The 15,865-nt window shown below is 44.4% G+C and overlaps 1 pseudogene across 1 annotated transcript; it reads left to right on the forward strand.

Moving 5' to 3' along the window:
• The first annotated feature begins 8,131 nt into the window (after positions 1-8,131).
• On the forward strand, positions 8,132-12,990 carry LOC149973076 (signaling lymphocytic activation molecule-like; annotated as a pseudogene). The gene is made up of 7 exons (XR_016490290.1): positions 8,132-8,474; positions 11,123-11,425; positions 11,665-11,934; positions 12,107-12,214; positions 12,421-12,479; positions 12,564-12,640; positions 12,770-12,990. The product of XR_016490290.1 is annotated as a signaling lymphocytic activation molecule-like (transcript).
• The last annotated feature ends 2,875 nt before the right edge of the window (positions 12,991-15,865 follow it).

Genomic DNA, 15,865 nt, shown 5'->3' on the forward strand with positions numbered 1-15,865 from the left:
TGCTGTCAAGTCCTACTGGATACGGCGAAGTTGTGGTTGGAAACATTATTGCCGTTGTCTGGAGGGTCACAGGGTGTGGCATGAGTCACAGTGACAAAAGGTGTGAGATCCACTGGTTTAGTCTCTCTGTTCTCCACAATCTGGGTTTGGGGAAGAGTCAAGGACAAAAGTAGGTCCTCCTGATCTCATTCCCTTTTCACACAGGAATAATACAAATCGAAGAGCAAGATGCTTTCCCCCCTAACTAGTCCTGAGTTCCTCATGTTCCTGTTTAATGTGTGTGGGCTTTGGGTCCTCCTGCCCCAGACAGGGGCTCCACTCGTGCTCACAGTGCTGCTGCTCAAGGGGAACCTCTTCTTCAGAAACAGGGAAAGAGAGCTGCGGGGAGTTTGGAGGAGCAGAGGTTACCTTATTCTGATTAATTAGACTGTAATACACAATTGCATTGGTATATACAGCCTTGGAGTGCAAAATGGTGTAAATGTTCCTCACAAGCCAGAATGTTGAATAAAATGACATTTGAACTTACTATACCGGTTGATTGTGCGGTTTGTTCTTCAGCCACTCTAAATTTGAGACAAAATATCCACAGGAAAGCATTGTTTACCTGACATTTTAGAGAGTCGGTAGTTACAGTGCCTTCAGAATGTATTCATACCCATTTGACTTATTCCACATTTTGTTGTGTTACAGTCTGAATTTAAAGTTGATTAAATGTATTTGTTTTCTCACCAATCTACACACAATACCCCATAATGACAAAGTGAAAACATATTTTTAGAACTGTTTGTAAATCTATTGAAAATGAAATATAGAAATATGTCATTTACATAAGTACATGAGTCAATACATGTTAGAATCACCTTCGGCAGTGATGTCACACCAGCCTTCGCTTTGGCTCTCCCTCCTGTCCAGCTCAGTCGTTTCGGCGTCGCCGGCTTTCTAGTTGCTGCCGAACCTGCTGCTGGCAAACGCCCTTCACTCATCAACCCCGGACTTGTCTCGTCATCATTACACACACCTGGTTCCAATCCCCACTCTATCAATGTATACTGTATATACTCCCTCTGTAATTTATCTTTGTCGGTGTCACGCCCTGACCATAGTTTACTTTGTATTTTCTATGTTTTGATTGGTCAGGGTGTGATCTGAGTGGGCATTCTATGTTACATGTCTAGTTTGTCTAGTTCTATGTTCGGCCTGATATGGTTCTCAATCAGAGGCAGGTGTTCGTCATTGTCTCTGATTGGGAACCATATTTAGGTAGCCTGGGTTTCACTGTGTGTTTGTGGGTGATTGTTCCTGTCTATGTGTTTTTCACCAGATAGGCTGTTTTAGGTTTTTGTTACGTTCATCACGTTCTTTATTTTGTAGTGTTTGCATTGATTCGTGTTTTACGTTTGTTCATTAAAACATGGATCGCAATCTACATGCTGCATTTTGGTCCGACTCTCCTTCTCATCAAGAAAACCGTTACAGAATCACCCACCACCAACGGACCAAGCAGCGTGTCAACAGGCAGGAGCAGCGCGAGGAGATGCGCAATAAGGATTTCTGGACATGGGAGGAAATCCTCGACGGGAGAGGACCCTGGGCTAAACCAGGGGAGTGTAGCCGCACCAAGGTGCAGCAGGAGAAGGAACAGAGGCAGCAGCAGCAGGAGCAGCAGCAGCTGCAGTGGGAGAGGCTGCACCACCTGGAGAAATGGACATGGGAGGAAGAACTGGACGGTAAAGGACCCTGGGCTCAGCCTGGAGAATATCGCCGCCCCAAGGAAGAACTGGAGGCTGCGAAAGCTGAGAGGCGCAGATATGAGGAGGCAGCTCGACGTAGCGGATGGAAGCCTGAGAGGCAGCCCCAAAAATTTCTTGGGGGGGGGCTAACAGGGAGTATGGCTACGCCAGGTAGGAGACCTGGGCAGACTCCCTGTGCTTACCGGGGGGCTAGAGAGACCGGACAGGCACCGTGTTATGCAGTGGTGCGCACGGTGTCTCCAGTGCGGGTGCATAGCCCGGTGCGGTATATTCCAGCTCCGCGTGTCGGCCGGGCTAGATTGAGCGTCGAGCCTAATGCCATGAAGCCGGCTCTACACAGCTGGTCCCCAGTGCGTCTCCTTGGGCCGGCTTACATGGCACCAGCCTTGCGCTCGGTGTCTCCGGTTCGCCTGCATAGCCCAGTGCGGGCTATTCCACCTCGCCGCACTGGCAGGGCGACCGTGAGCATTCAACCAGGTAAGGTTGGGCAGGCTCGGTGCTCAAGAGCTCCAGTGCGCCTGCACGGTCCGGTTTTTCCAGTACCACCTCCACACCCCAGCCCTCCGGTAGCAGCTCCCCGCACCAGGCTTCCTGTGCGTGTCCTCGGCCCAGTACCACCAGTGCCAGCACCACGCATCAGGCCTATAGTGCGCCTCGCCTGTCCAGCGCTGTCGGAGCCCTCCTCCTCTCCAGCGTTGTCGGAGTCTCCCGCCTGTTTAGCGCTGTTAGAGCCTTCCTTCTCTACAGCGCTGCAGGAGTCTCCCGCCTGTTCAGAACTGCCAGTTTGCAAAGAGCTGCCAGTTAGCATAGAGCTGCCAGTTAGCATAGAGCTGCCAGTTAGCATAGAGCTGCCAGTTAGCATAGAGCTGCCAGTCTGCAAGGAGCTGCCAGTCTGCATGGAGCTGCCAGTCTGCAAGGAGCCGCCAGAGCTGCCTGTCTGCAGGATGCCGCCAAAGCTGCCAGTCTGCAAGGAGCCGCCAGAGCTGCCAGTCTGCAAGGAGCCGCCAGAGCTGCCAGTCAGTATGGAGCAGCCAGGGCCGCCAGTCAGTATGGAGCAGCCAGGGCCGCCAGTCAGCATGGAGCAGCCAGGGCCGCCAGTCAGCATGGAGCAGCCAGGGCCGCCAGTCAGCATGGAGCAGCCAGTCAGCATGGAGCAGCCAGAGCAGCCAGTCAGCATGGAGCAGCCAGAGCTGCCAGTCAGCATGGAGCAGCCAGTCAGCATGGAGCAGCCAGGGCCGCCAGTCAGCATGGAGCAGCCAGGGCCGCCAGTCAGCATGGAGCAGCCAGGGCCGCCAGTCAGCATGGAGCAGCCAGTCAGCATGGAGCAGCCAGTCAGCATGGAGCAGCCAGAGCAGCCAGTCAGCATGGAGCAGCCAGAGCTGCCAGTCAGCATGGAGCAGCCAGTCAGCATGGAGCAGCCAGAGCTGCCAGTCAGCATGGAGCAGCCAGTCAGCATGGAGCAGCCAGAGCTGCCAGTCATCATGGAGCAGCCAGTCAGCATGGAGCAGCCAGAGCTGCCAGTCGACCAGACTCTTCCAGATCTGCCAGTCGACCAGACTCTTCCAGTCGTCCAGACTCTTCCAGATCTGCCAGTCGTCCAGACTCTTCCAGATCTGCCAGTCGTCCAGACTCTTCCAGATCTGCCAGTCGTCCAGACTCTTCCAGATCTGCCAGTCGACCAGACTCTTCCAGATCTGCCAGTCGACCAGACTCTTCCAGATCTGCCAGTCGACCAGACTCTTCCAGATCTGCCAGTCGACCAGACTCTTCCAGATCTGCCAGTCGACCAGACTCTTCCAGTCGTCCAGACTCTTCCAGATCTGCCAGTCGTCCAGACTCTTCCAGATCTGCCAGTCGTCCAGACTCTTCCAGATCTGCCAGTCGTCCAGACTCTTCCAGATCTGCCAGTCGACCAGACTCTTCCAGATCTGCCAGTCGACCAGACTCTTCCAGATCTGCCAGTCGACCAGACTCTTCCAGATCTGCCAGTCGACCAGACTCTTCCAGATCTGCCAGTCGACCAGACTCTTCCAGATCTGCCAGTCGACCAGACTCTTCCAGATCTGCCAGTCGACCAGACTCTTCCAGATCTGCCAGTCGACCAGACTCTTCCAGATCTGCCAGTCGACCAGACTCTTCCAGATCTGCCAGTCGACCAGACTCTTCCAGATCTGCCAGTCGACCAGATTCTCCCAGATCTGCCAGTCGACCAGATTCTCCCAGATCCGCCAGTCGACCAGATTCTCCCAGATCCGCCAGTCGACCAGATTCTCCCAGATCCGCCAGTCGACCAGATTCTCCCAGATCCGCCAGTCGACCAGATTCTTCCAGATCTGCTAGTCGATCAGGATCTGCTGAAACCGCCAGCCAGCCAGGTTCTGGTAGTTTCTACTACCTGCCTGGGCTTCCTCTCAGTGCTGAGCTTCTTCTCAGTGCTGAGCTTCCTCTCAGTGCTGAGCTACCCATCTGTCCCGAGTTACCTCTGTCCCGAGCTGTCCCTCTGTCCCATGTTATCATTGTGGTGGGTAACCTATTTAGGGACGTTTAGGAGGGGGATTAAAACTGTCATGGAGTGGGGTCCACGTCCAGCGCCAGAGCCGCCACCACGGACAGATGCCCACCCAGACCCTCCCCTATAGGTTCAGGTTTTGCGGCCGGAGTCCGCACCTTGGGGGGGGGGTACTGTCACGCCCTGACCATAGTTTACTTTGTATTTTCTATGTTTTGATTGGTCAGGGTGTGATCTGAGTGGGCATTCTATGTTACATGTCTAGTTTGTCTAGTTCTATGTTCGGCCTGATATGGTTCTCAATCAGAGGCAGGTGTTCGTCATTGTCTCTGATTGGGAACCATATTTAGGTAGCCTGGGTTTCACTGTGTGTTTGTGGGTGATTGTTCCTGTCTATGTGTTTTTCACCAGATAGGCTGTTTTAGGTTTTTGTTACGTTCATCACGTTCTTTATTTTGTAGTGTTTGCATTGATTCGTGTTTTACGTTTGTTCATTAAAACATGGATCGCAATCTACATGCTGCATTTTGGTCCGACTCTCCTTCTCATCAAGAAAACCGTTACAGTCGGTCATTGTAAATGCTGCTTTTTTTCCCTGAGAGGAATCTCGCCTACATTTTCCCTGAGTACTTTATTATTTTTGCACTTTGGGTTTTGTCCCGTGTTCATATAGTGCTTTAATAAATTCACTAGTTCTAAATCTGCCACTGCCTCCTACTCCTACTCCTCTCTACGCTTGTGACAAGTGATTACAGCTGTGAGTCTTTCTGGGAAAGTCTCTAAGGGCTTTGAACACCAGGACTGTACAATATTTGTACATTTTATTTTAAATTCTTCAAGCTCTGTCAAGTTGTTAGTTGAATATTTCTAGACGGACAGTTTTAAGTCTTTCTATAGATTTTCAAGCTGATTTCTGTAAAAACTAACTAGGCCACTCAGGAACATTCAATGTTGTCTTGGTAAGCAACTCCAGTGTATATTTGGCCTTGTGTTTGAGGTTATTGTCCTGCTGAAAGGTGAATTTGTCTCCCAGTGTCTGTTGGAAAGCAGACTGAACCAGGTTTTCCTCTAGGATTTTGCCTGTGCTTCGCTCTATTTTGTTTCTTTTTAATCTAAAACTCCCTTGTCCTTGTCGATGACAAGCATACCCATAAAACTGATGCAGCCACCACCGTGCTTGAAGATAAATATAAAGAGTGTTACTCAGTGATGTGTTGAGTTGGATTTGCCCCAAACATAAAGCTTAGTGTCAGTACATGAAGCCATTATTTTTTTGTAGTTTTACTTTAGCCTTATTGCAAACAATGTGCATATTTGGAATATTTTTATTCTGTAATTCCTTTTCACTCTGTAATTTAGGTCAGTGTTGTGGAGTAACTACCATGTTGCTCCATCCTCAGTTTTCTCCTATCACAGCCATTAAACTGTTTTTAAAGTCCATTGGACCATTGGCCTCATGGTGAAATACCTGAGCGTTTTCCTTCCTCTCCGGCAACTTACAATGGAGTTGCTCCTCCTCTCTTAATAAAAAAAAAACAGCTGATCCAAAAGAAAATCCAGTCTACTCTGAGGTCAAGACAGGGAATGCCACAGGTAAGACCCATTTAACAGGTTGGCAGTCAAATCTAAACTTGTGAAATTCGAGTTTTGATGAAAAAGCATAATATGCAATGAACTAATTCCTTAAAGTTGTTGACTGGAAATTTCTTACACAACCAAAAAATAGCAGCAACTGGGCCTGTTGATCTGACCTATGCTGAGCTTGACCTTAAACAGAAGGACAAAGCCAAGAAGAAGAAAGGTAAGACTGGACATCCCTCCTTCCATATTCCCCCTATCATAACCTCACACCTCTTTGACCCCATATTGACTAGGTGTATATTATTCTGTATATAACTGTTATATTACTGTATTATCTTCACCCCTTAAAGAAACCGCAAACCTACCTGAGACGGATTCAGTCTATTCTCAATTGAAGCCTGGAATAGCCCTGGGTAAGACTAATAGCCATATGCTATTGATATTTAATATGGAACTAATGCTCTGATATCTGATATCAAAGTATAATGTATCTACTTAAAGTATGTATCTTTGTTTGATTCTAAAGAGTTTGTTTGACTGCATGTCCTAAACAACTTTGTGTGGTGACATGTTGCATGTCCTTGAGAGAGGCAGGGAGGGAGGGAGGGAGGGAGGGAGGGAGGGATGGATGGATGGATGGATGGATGGAGGGAGGCAGGGAGGGATGGATGCAGGGAGGGAGGGATGGATGGATGGAGGGAGGGAGGGATGGAGGGAGGGAGGGATGGATGGAGGGAGGGAGGCAGGGAGGGAGGGATGGATGGAGGGAGGCAGGGAGGGAGGGATGGCTGGAGGGAGGGAGGCAGGGAGGGAGGGATGGATGGAGGGAGGCAGGGATGGATGGAGGGAGGGATAGATGGAGGGAGGGAGGGAGGGAGGGAGGGATGGAGGGAGGGAGGGAGGCAGGGAGGGATGGAGGGAGGGAGGCAGGGAGGGATGGATGGAGGGAGGGAGGCAGGGAGGGATGGATGGAGGGAGGCAGGGAGGGATGGAGGGAGGGATGGAGGGAGGGAGGGAGGCAGGGAGGGATGGATGGATGGAGGGAGGCAGGGAGGGATGGAGGGAGGGATGGAGGGAGGGAGGCAGGGAGGGATGGATGGAGGCAGGGAGGGATGGAGGGAGGGATGTAGGGAGGTAGGGATGGATGGAGGGAGGGCGGCAGGGAGGGAGGGATGGAGGGAGGGAGGCAGGGACACCATCAAAGGAGGAGCAGATGGAACCCTTTAACATGGATTATACATGTTCAATGCACGCAAACACACACCCAGCCATGCATACACACTAAAACTCAATCAAATCTTATACATTAAGGATTTTAAAAATTGTTTTACTTACCAACAAATATATTTATTTAAGGTTTAGTGTATTACTGTAACAGCTTTATCTAATTATATGGTGTAATAATGTCGGGTCTTATCTGCAGCTACAGAAATTGTCTACTTGTTGTGTATTGAATTATATTGTTTTGTTGTAAATGTGTTATATTTGATTTATTATGTCTGTTATTCAGATGATAGAATAACGTATGTGAATTTCCAAAATATTGTAAGTATTATTCACATTTTCTTCTAATGGCCTGTACATTTACATTATCTTTGCATTGTGCTTTTTTAATAAACTGTCTTTTACCCACCAGATGGCATGAGTGGTTTCTTACAGTAAATGGATATTGTCATCAACATTTCCATAGAACCAAATTTGGTCAAACCTCCTTTAAGCCTAGTAGAGAGATTATACTATTGCTAAATCCATTTTTGGACCTAATCATATGTACCAAATCTTGAATATAACATAAATTCCCCATGAGCATAGTTCAAAAGCTGCACCCCCATCAGCTGAAGACCCATTGAGATTTTCAGAATGACTCTAGGGGGAAGAGTGTGCCTGAAAATAACAGTTCTTCTCAGTTTAATGATGTGATATACTCTGCTGGAGTTCTGAGGAGCTGGTTAGTACTGGTACTGTATCACTTCCTCTCAAAAAGTGTTTCATGTCCCTCACCCACACTGACCTATGAGAATGTGGAATAAGTCATGCAAACACTTCTGCAGGCATATGAAGCCAAGATGAAACTGCACGGGCACTGTTAGGACATTTCTGCGCTCTCCCCCTTCTGTCTTTCTTTCTCGCTCTCTCTGTCTCTATATCGTTCTTTCTATCTCTCTTTAATCCCGAGCCCTCTATCTCCCTATTTCTCTGAAAGATTGTGTGGTTTGCTCATAAAGTAAGAAAGTTTCCGGTATCTGTGAACACCATGACCATTAACCACTCAACCAGCAGCAGCCTGAAAACACAGGCTCCAAAACCACCACCAGACCCCAACCACACCTCATCGTCTAACGCTCAAGCTGAGTGAAGGGGTATTTTCAGAGAGCAACTATAGAATGTGGCTTCCTTTTCAACTAACATACAGTAAAAATTAAATAGAACAGCAGCCCTCAAAAGTAAGTCTCTTATCTTTCTTCTCTCTATCTTCTCTGTGTGTTTTGGTTAGTCAACTGCTAGCTGTCAGTGCCAGTGATAAGAACATACAGCCAGAGAAAACAGTCAACGCCTTACAGAGATGTCTGCTGGTCCCTTCTTCTCCAAACGCGGAATACTACTTCTTCTAGGCTCCATCTTCCAATACGGTAAGTTTTGTCACTATTATTTATTTTAACATTTTAAACAAAATACAACTGCAATACAACCATCAATGAGGATGACACAAGTTTAAAAACATATCCCCATTGCGGTCCTCTTGAAAATACATGAAAACAAAAATATAAACAAGATAACATCTCAAATACATCTCATCAATAGGGAGGAAACCGTAAAAGGAATAAAATAGATAACCAAGGAACGTTCTGTCACCCTCTGACCTTAGATATATCTGTTTTCTTTATATTTTGGTTAGGTCTGGGTGTGACGAGGGTGGGTATGCTAGTTTTGTCTAGGGTTTTTGTATGTCTAGGGGTTTTGTAGGTCCAGGTATTTGTATGTCTATGGTGGCCTGATATGATTCCCAATCAGAGGCAGCTGTTTATCGTTGTCTCTGATTGGGGATCATATTTAGGTAGCCATTTCCCTTTTGTGTTTGTGGGTTCTTGTTCTATGTTTACTTGCCTGTCTGCGCTATCCATATAGCTTCACGGTTCATTTTGTTATATTGTTAGTTGTTCAGTGTTCATTCTATTAAATAAAGAAGAATGTACGCATACCACCCTGCGCCTTGGTCTGATTCATTGTTTCAATGACACGTTCATTGAAACAATTATTCAGTTTTGAAGTATTTTGCACATAAACCCTTTCTTAAGGTTTATCTTTAAACTCCCCAGTTTATTGATATATTTTATATGGTTTGGTACACCATTCCATTCCTCCATTCGCACCAGTGTTAAGGAAAGAGCTTTTTCCAGCCATGCTCCTATAGAGCAGCGGTCTCATATTGGCAACACTGGCTCTGGTGTGATGGCTATGAGAGTCTGTGATGAAATTAAAATAACCAGACGGGTAACTGGGGGAAAGGTCATGTATCACTTTAAAAACCATCAACAGTTTGATCTGCACCACCACCAGATCAACTGGAAGCCAGTTCAGTTCCCTGAAATGATTAGGATCAACGTGTGTCTCTATGGCTGAGCTTGAGTATAATTCTTATTAGTTTGTTTTCGGGCCATTTGAAGTTTGTCTGAGTTTTTGTTATGCTACTGAACCATGAACTATGCTTGTATGTGTTACATAACAAAAAATCTGAAGGACAAACTTTGATCCTAATCATTTCAGGGAACTGAACTGGCTTCCAGTTGATCTGGTGGTGCAGATCAAACTGTTGATGGTTTTTAAAGTGATACATGACCTTTCCCCCACTTACCTGTCTGGTTATTTTAATTTTATTACAGACTCTCATAGCCGTCACACTAGAGCCAGTGTATCAGACATGTTGCCAGGGTCCTCATAGTCTCTATATCCAGGAACTTGGCTACCCTTGCCAGGAACTTTGTCCTGGAGTGAACACTCCCAATGGCCTTGAGAGCCACAAGTTCGCATGTCACGTGTTGGTCCAATTCACATCACAATGTACGAAACAGAACATTTTTCCTTCACCGCTACGCCATTAAACTTGACCGAGAAGTTGGAAGAGTTGTTCACTTTGTGTTTGGAACCAAACAGGATACATTCTGTCTTGCCTAAATGGATAACCACTTACTGACTTTAGTCAGTTGGCTGCTTAGGGTCTTTTCAACGGTCTCCTTATTCTAATGTGAAACCAAGAGGGTAGAATCATCCCCAAACAGGATCTACTGCATGAGCTTGCTTGCATGATGAAGTAAGGAAAACCGTCAGCTTTCTCTAATTCATTGCTGGTCTTTACATGGTGTGTGTTGACTGTAGAATGCCTAGTCGTCAGTGATTGGTTGGATATCTCAAAATGTTTGCTTTATTACTGTTTGATAACACCTACATAATACCTTTATTCAGGAACATATCATAATGTGTGTATTCTGCAGTTTTGAATGAGTGCTGATTGTGTGGTTGGGTCAGCAGCTGTTGCAGTGCTTCTAGAACGCAACAGATCTTATGACCCTGTGCCTAATGGCTGTCATTCACTACATTTTAAGGTGATATGGGACTGTATCAAATTATTGTTTCTATTACATAATATGATACATTGTCCGACTGGGATAACTGCATTTATGTCTTAAATACTTCAATGAACTGTAACTGTGTCTTTTTCTTAATTCATGAATGACGTTTTTTTTTTACAAGGGTTTATTAAACATGACTTCAGACTGATATGTAATTATAATGTTGCCCATGCAGTATATGATGCATTTCTGGTGAATAATTACACATTAAACACATTGGTATTTGTACTTGTGAGCTGAGGAGGGGTTATCAGATCCACCACTACTGCTCTTTTCCTGTCATCTCATCCTGTTCTACTGAATGTGGGGAAGAAGTGGATTTTAATGAAGTAAAAAAGGACCCACACACTCAGATATGTAAAGATATAATGTGAAAATATGTAAATTGCCACGTACAACACAAAATGAAACCTGGAAACGTGCTTATAAATCACAATATGTTATTGATTAGGTAAGACTCTGCATTGCAGTCTACTGTTGTGTAATTATTCATGTAGGCACACTGTAACAAGTATTACAGTGTAACAATAAGTAATTAAAACACTTGCTACATTGTACTACATGAATAATTACACAGTAATAAGATCATTGTAATACAGTGTGCAACCATTGATTGATGTCAGAATAACGTGTGTATTTGTGTGTTGCAGGTGTAGGTGTTCCTCTGATCATTAACAAGAGAGTGGGGGACTCCGTGGAGCTGCTGGCAGGCTTAGAGACAGAACATTTCAAATCCTTGGAGTGGAAGTATATGGGAAAGGATATTGCAGAATTCAACTCAGAAGTTGTATATTCACCTGGATCCCAGTTTGAGGGGAGACTAAAGATGAACACCAAAAACTTCAGTTTAACAGTCAGAGAACTGACACTGCAAGACTCAGGGGATTTTCTACTCACAGGTGAAGGGGACAAAGGTCAGATTGACAGTAAGACCATCACTCTGAAGGTCCACGGTAGGCTGTTAATACCATTATTGCATCCTATTTTGATATAATTCTTATTTATATCCATAACCATGGCTGATGATCTTTAAATTATAACACAGGTTTTGTGGTTTTATACTGACCTTACTCACCATGCTTTGTTAAATATCCATCACATTTTCATGTCGTCTTTCTCCAGGTGGTATGGCTATGGTAGGGTTCATTTAGAAGACTGATTATGAGTCTCTATCTCTCTCCTGGTTGGTCAGAGCCTATATTCAAGGTGGCGATCCAGACAGACATCAAGCTCTTGGCCAACCACTCCTGTACGGTGCTGCTGGTGTGCAACGTGTCCTCCTACCCCAACATTACCTACACCTGGGAGATAGACAATGAGATGTACGGGGACGCCCAGCAGATTCACTTCTCTCTCTCACCAGCAGAGGGAGACATCAGTGTAAAGTGCAACGCCTCCAACCTAGTCAGTTGGAAAACTGCCTCTGCGACAGTAAAGTGTAGAAATGGCACAACCACCCCAGGTACCTAGATATCATAATAATCCCTTCTATACACGTTCAGTGTGCCTATACGCTTATGTTGTCAAATACATTATGTAATGCATGTCATTACATTGGATGTATATGATATAGAGACATTTAGTCTTTATCATATTGTATCGTCTAATCATGTGTGTTGTACAATATGTGACAGGACTGGTGTGGTATACCATGTACATCGGAATATCAGTAGGAGGCGCTGTGGTGCTGATCCTCACTGTAGCTGTGGCAGTGTGCTACTGCAGGGGCCGAAGTAACACAGGTATGTACAGCTTAGGGGCCTCAACTATAGTTAAAGTGACATTTCAGGTGGTTCTAGAAGTATTCTTCAGCTGGTTTGATTTTTGGGGGGGATTTGCTAGAAATTAGAAAAAAAAGTGAGACCCCTCATTAATTCCTGGGTATGTTTGTTGATATCCTGTATAAAATGTTTCTGATTGGTTGATATTTTGTTCTTATAAAACACAGAAGATCAAACTGATAACGCAATATATACTGATATTATGGACAACACAAGAAGTAGAGATGTAAGTATACATTGCCGTTATTATGTATCTGAATGTGTTAAAGCTGTATGTACTGTCTTGTAATGGGCTGTATTTTGATTCCAGACAAGATCAATCAATCATGTAAACCCAATATCCATCTATGAAACTGTCAATGATCTGTTTTCCCAAGACTGAACAAGGTAAGATATAAATGGTCATAATTATAAAATGTCTGTGATTGAATAGAAGACTATGTAGTCTACATTGAGAATAGTCACTACCTTTCTTGATGCTGAAACAGTTTCTTCTTGATTATCTGTCACATGTAGCTGCAGACTCTGTATGACAAGATTACATTTGGACTTCCAGAAGGCCCCCAATCTCCCTACCAGGAAGTACTGTGAGCTGAACAGGATGTGGTCATAGGTTGGGCCTTCCATAGATATGTAACCCTCTGCATCCTCTGCAACTTACACGTGTATATTCTGTAGATAGGCCTAGATATTACTGTTAGATTTCATCACAACCTACACTATTTGCTTCTTTTTCCTTCTCCCTTTGATGATTCTCATATATACAGTATATCATAAGGCCTTATACCTTCCTTTGAAGGCCTAGATACAATTGGAAGATTCGGAAATGGGTAATAGGCAGAAGAAGGCGTGGTGATCAGACAAGCTCATGTCGAATTTCTATTTTCTAGATTAAAGACAATTGTTTTAGATACTAGTAGGACATTGATTAGTGAGGTTGATTTATGCCTGTGAATAGAAAGTGTACTCTTTTGCGTTATTATTATGTGCTCGCCAGGCATCAATGAGGTTGTAATCAGAGAGTATATGCTCTAGAGCCTTGGTTGTGTGTTGATTGTAGATGGTCTTATTTGATTTGTCAGCATTTCCAAAATGGCATTCATGTCTGTCCCAATTACCAGATGTAATTCAGTTCATTCTAAAAACAAAAATGCTGTTCAGAGAAAAACAAATTATTATACCTTATTTGCATGCCTTGCGTGCCTTGCATTTAGAGTGAATTGTAATTAACTCTCATGACTGTATTTGTTAGCGACAGAGGCATGATTGTTGTATTGAATGGTTTTCAGTACTGTAGCCTTCACCAAGTGAATGTCTAAGTGGATATGTTATCTTTAAAATTAAACTCATTATGACAACACATTACATATATCATAAAGCCCCTGAGGGCCTAGTTACACCCTAACACACTGGTCTGAAGCTCCTGGTTTAGTCAAATTATGCCGGCTTGCAAAGGGATGTGTCATTTCTATTGGAATCCAGCCAGAGTTAGGATATTCAACAATTTAACCTTTCAGTCACACGCAACCTGCATTCAGAATGACTGTTGGGGTAGGGAAGATTGATTTTGAGAATTTCTAAATCATATGAACTGGAACAAGCATATCAGTAATGGGTGAAATAAGTCCAACTACTAACAGATTGGATTAGTTTAGAAAAATCGATGTTATCTATGTTTGTGTAGCATAAGATTAATCAACCAGTCATAGTAAATATCAAATCAAACCAAATGTATTAATATAGCCCTTATTACATCAGCTGATATCTCAAAGTGCTGTACAGAAACACAGCCTAAAACCCCAAACAGCAAGCAATGCAGGTGTAGAAGCACGGGGGCTAGGAAAAACTTGCAAGAAAGGCCAAAACCTAGGATGAAACCTAGAGAGGAACCAGCCTATGAGGGGTGGCCAGTCCTCTTCTAGTTGTGCCGGGTGGAGATTATAACAGAACATGGCCAAGATGTTAAAATGTTCATAAATGACCAGCATGGTCAAATAATAATAATCACAGTAGTTGTCGAGGTTGCAACAGGTCAGCACCTCAAGAGTAAATGTCAGATGGCTTTTCATAGCGGATCATTGAGTGTATCTCTACCGCTCCTGCTGTCTCTAGAGAGTTAAAAACAGCAGGCCTGGGACAGGTAGCACATCCGGTGAACAGGTCAGGGTTCCATAGCCACAGGCAGAGAAGTTGAAACTGGAGCAGCAGCACGGCCAGGTGGACTGGGGACAGCAAGGAGTCATCATGCCAGGTAGTCCTGAGGCATGGTCCTAGGGCTCAGGTCCTCCGAGAGAGAGAAAGAAACAAAGAGAGAAAGAGAGAATTAGAGAGAGCATACTTAAAGTCACATTGGACACCGGATAAGACAGGATAAATACTCCATAACAGACTGACCCTAGCCCCCCGACACAAACTACTGCAGCATAAATACTGGAGGCTGAGACAGGAGGGGTCAGGAGACACTGTGGCCCCATCCGATGATACCACCAGACAGGGCCAAACAGGCAGGATATAACCCCACCCACTTTGCCAAAGCACAGCCCCAACACCAATACAAAAGGTATTGAAACAAACCGTTGTGAAAATCAATCTGCAAGAGTTCATGCTGGAATAATGATAATGATGATGATTGGTGTCGTTTTGAGTTGTTTTGAGCGAACATTAATTATGTATTTTACTCAACAAGCTTGTTGAAACACAACTGACTTCAAGCAGAGTTTGTTGATTAAAGACTAACACATTGGCTCAACTTCTTGTCATTTTTAAGTCCACTCAACTTGCATAATAATGCTAATCAAGCAATTGGTTAAGTTAGACTTTTTCCAGTGCACAGTGAAGTTATAAAGGCTGAGGAACTTCACATTAGATCACTTGTTTGTCATAGTTGAGGGGTCATGGTTTGCTCTCTTCATCTTTAGCAGTGTGGGTTTGTGAAGGAAGGCACTCTGTGAAGCTGTCTTTTCCCGCTGTGATCAGAGAGTCAAATAGAGAAATGGTTGTAATCATATGCAAAAACCTGTGAAAACCTTGTTGCTGGGCTGATGAGTACACATGAAATGTTGTGCAGGGATTTATGTCCTTTTCAGAGAGAAGAATGACAATGTTCTGGCATCATACATTTTCTGTAGTTCACTTATTAATTTATCTTTTACATTCAATCTATCACTGTGATCACTACTTTCCTGGGTTATTACTTTGAACAGTTGACAGACTGTAACTCAAGAACATCTACATGCAGTTGACCTCCAAAAAGCTACAACATAAACCAAATGATAAACATGCCATGACCTCAAACCTTTGACACCTCTCCTAGTGACATTAAAGATTGTACTGAACATGTTAACATGACCAGGTATGGTAAGTGCAATATTGACTTCACTTTTTGTACAGCTATGTCTTATCCACTAAGTTTCTTTCTCTGATATATACTATAGTTCTCTCTTCCTCCCACAGAAAGACCACAGTGTTGATGTGTCCATTTACTTTTGTAAGAGGAAGTTGTGTAGAGATGAACATGACATCAGATGCTATTTTTTCTGTTTCTCTTTAAGCATCTGTACCTTTCTAATTCTGTCAAAGCCCCATTCGTGTCACAGACGCAGGAACTGTCCG

Source organism: Oncorhynchus mykiss, chromosome 21, assembly GCF_057628025.1.
Source record: "Oncorhynchus mykiss isolate SJ-2025 chromosome 21, ASM5762802v1, whole genome shotgun sequence".
Classification (NCBI taxonomy): domain Eukaryota; kingdom Metazoa; phylum Chordata; class Actinopteri; order Salmoniformes; family Salmonidae; genus Oncorhynchus; species Oncorhynchus mykiss.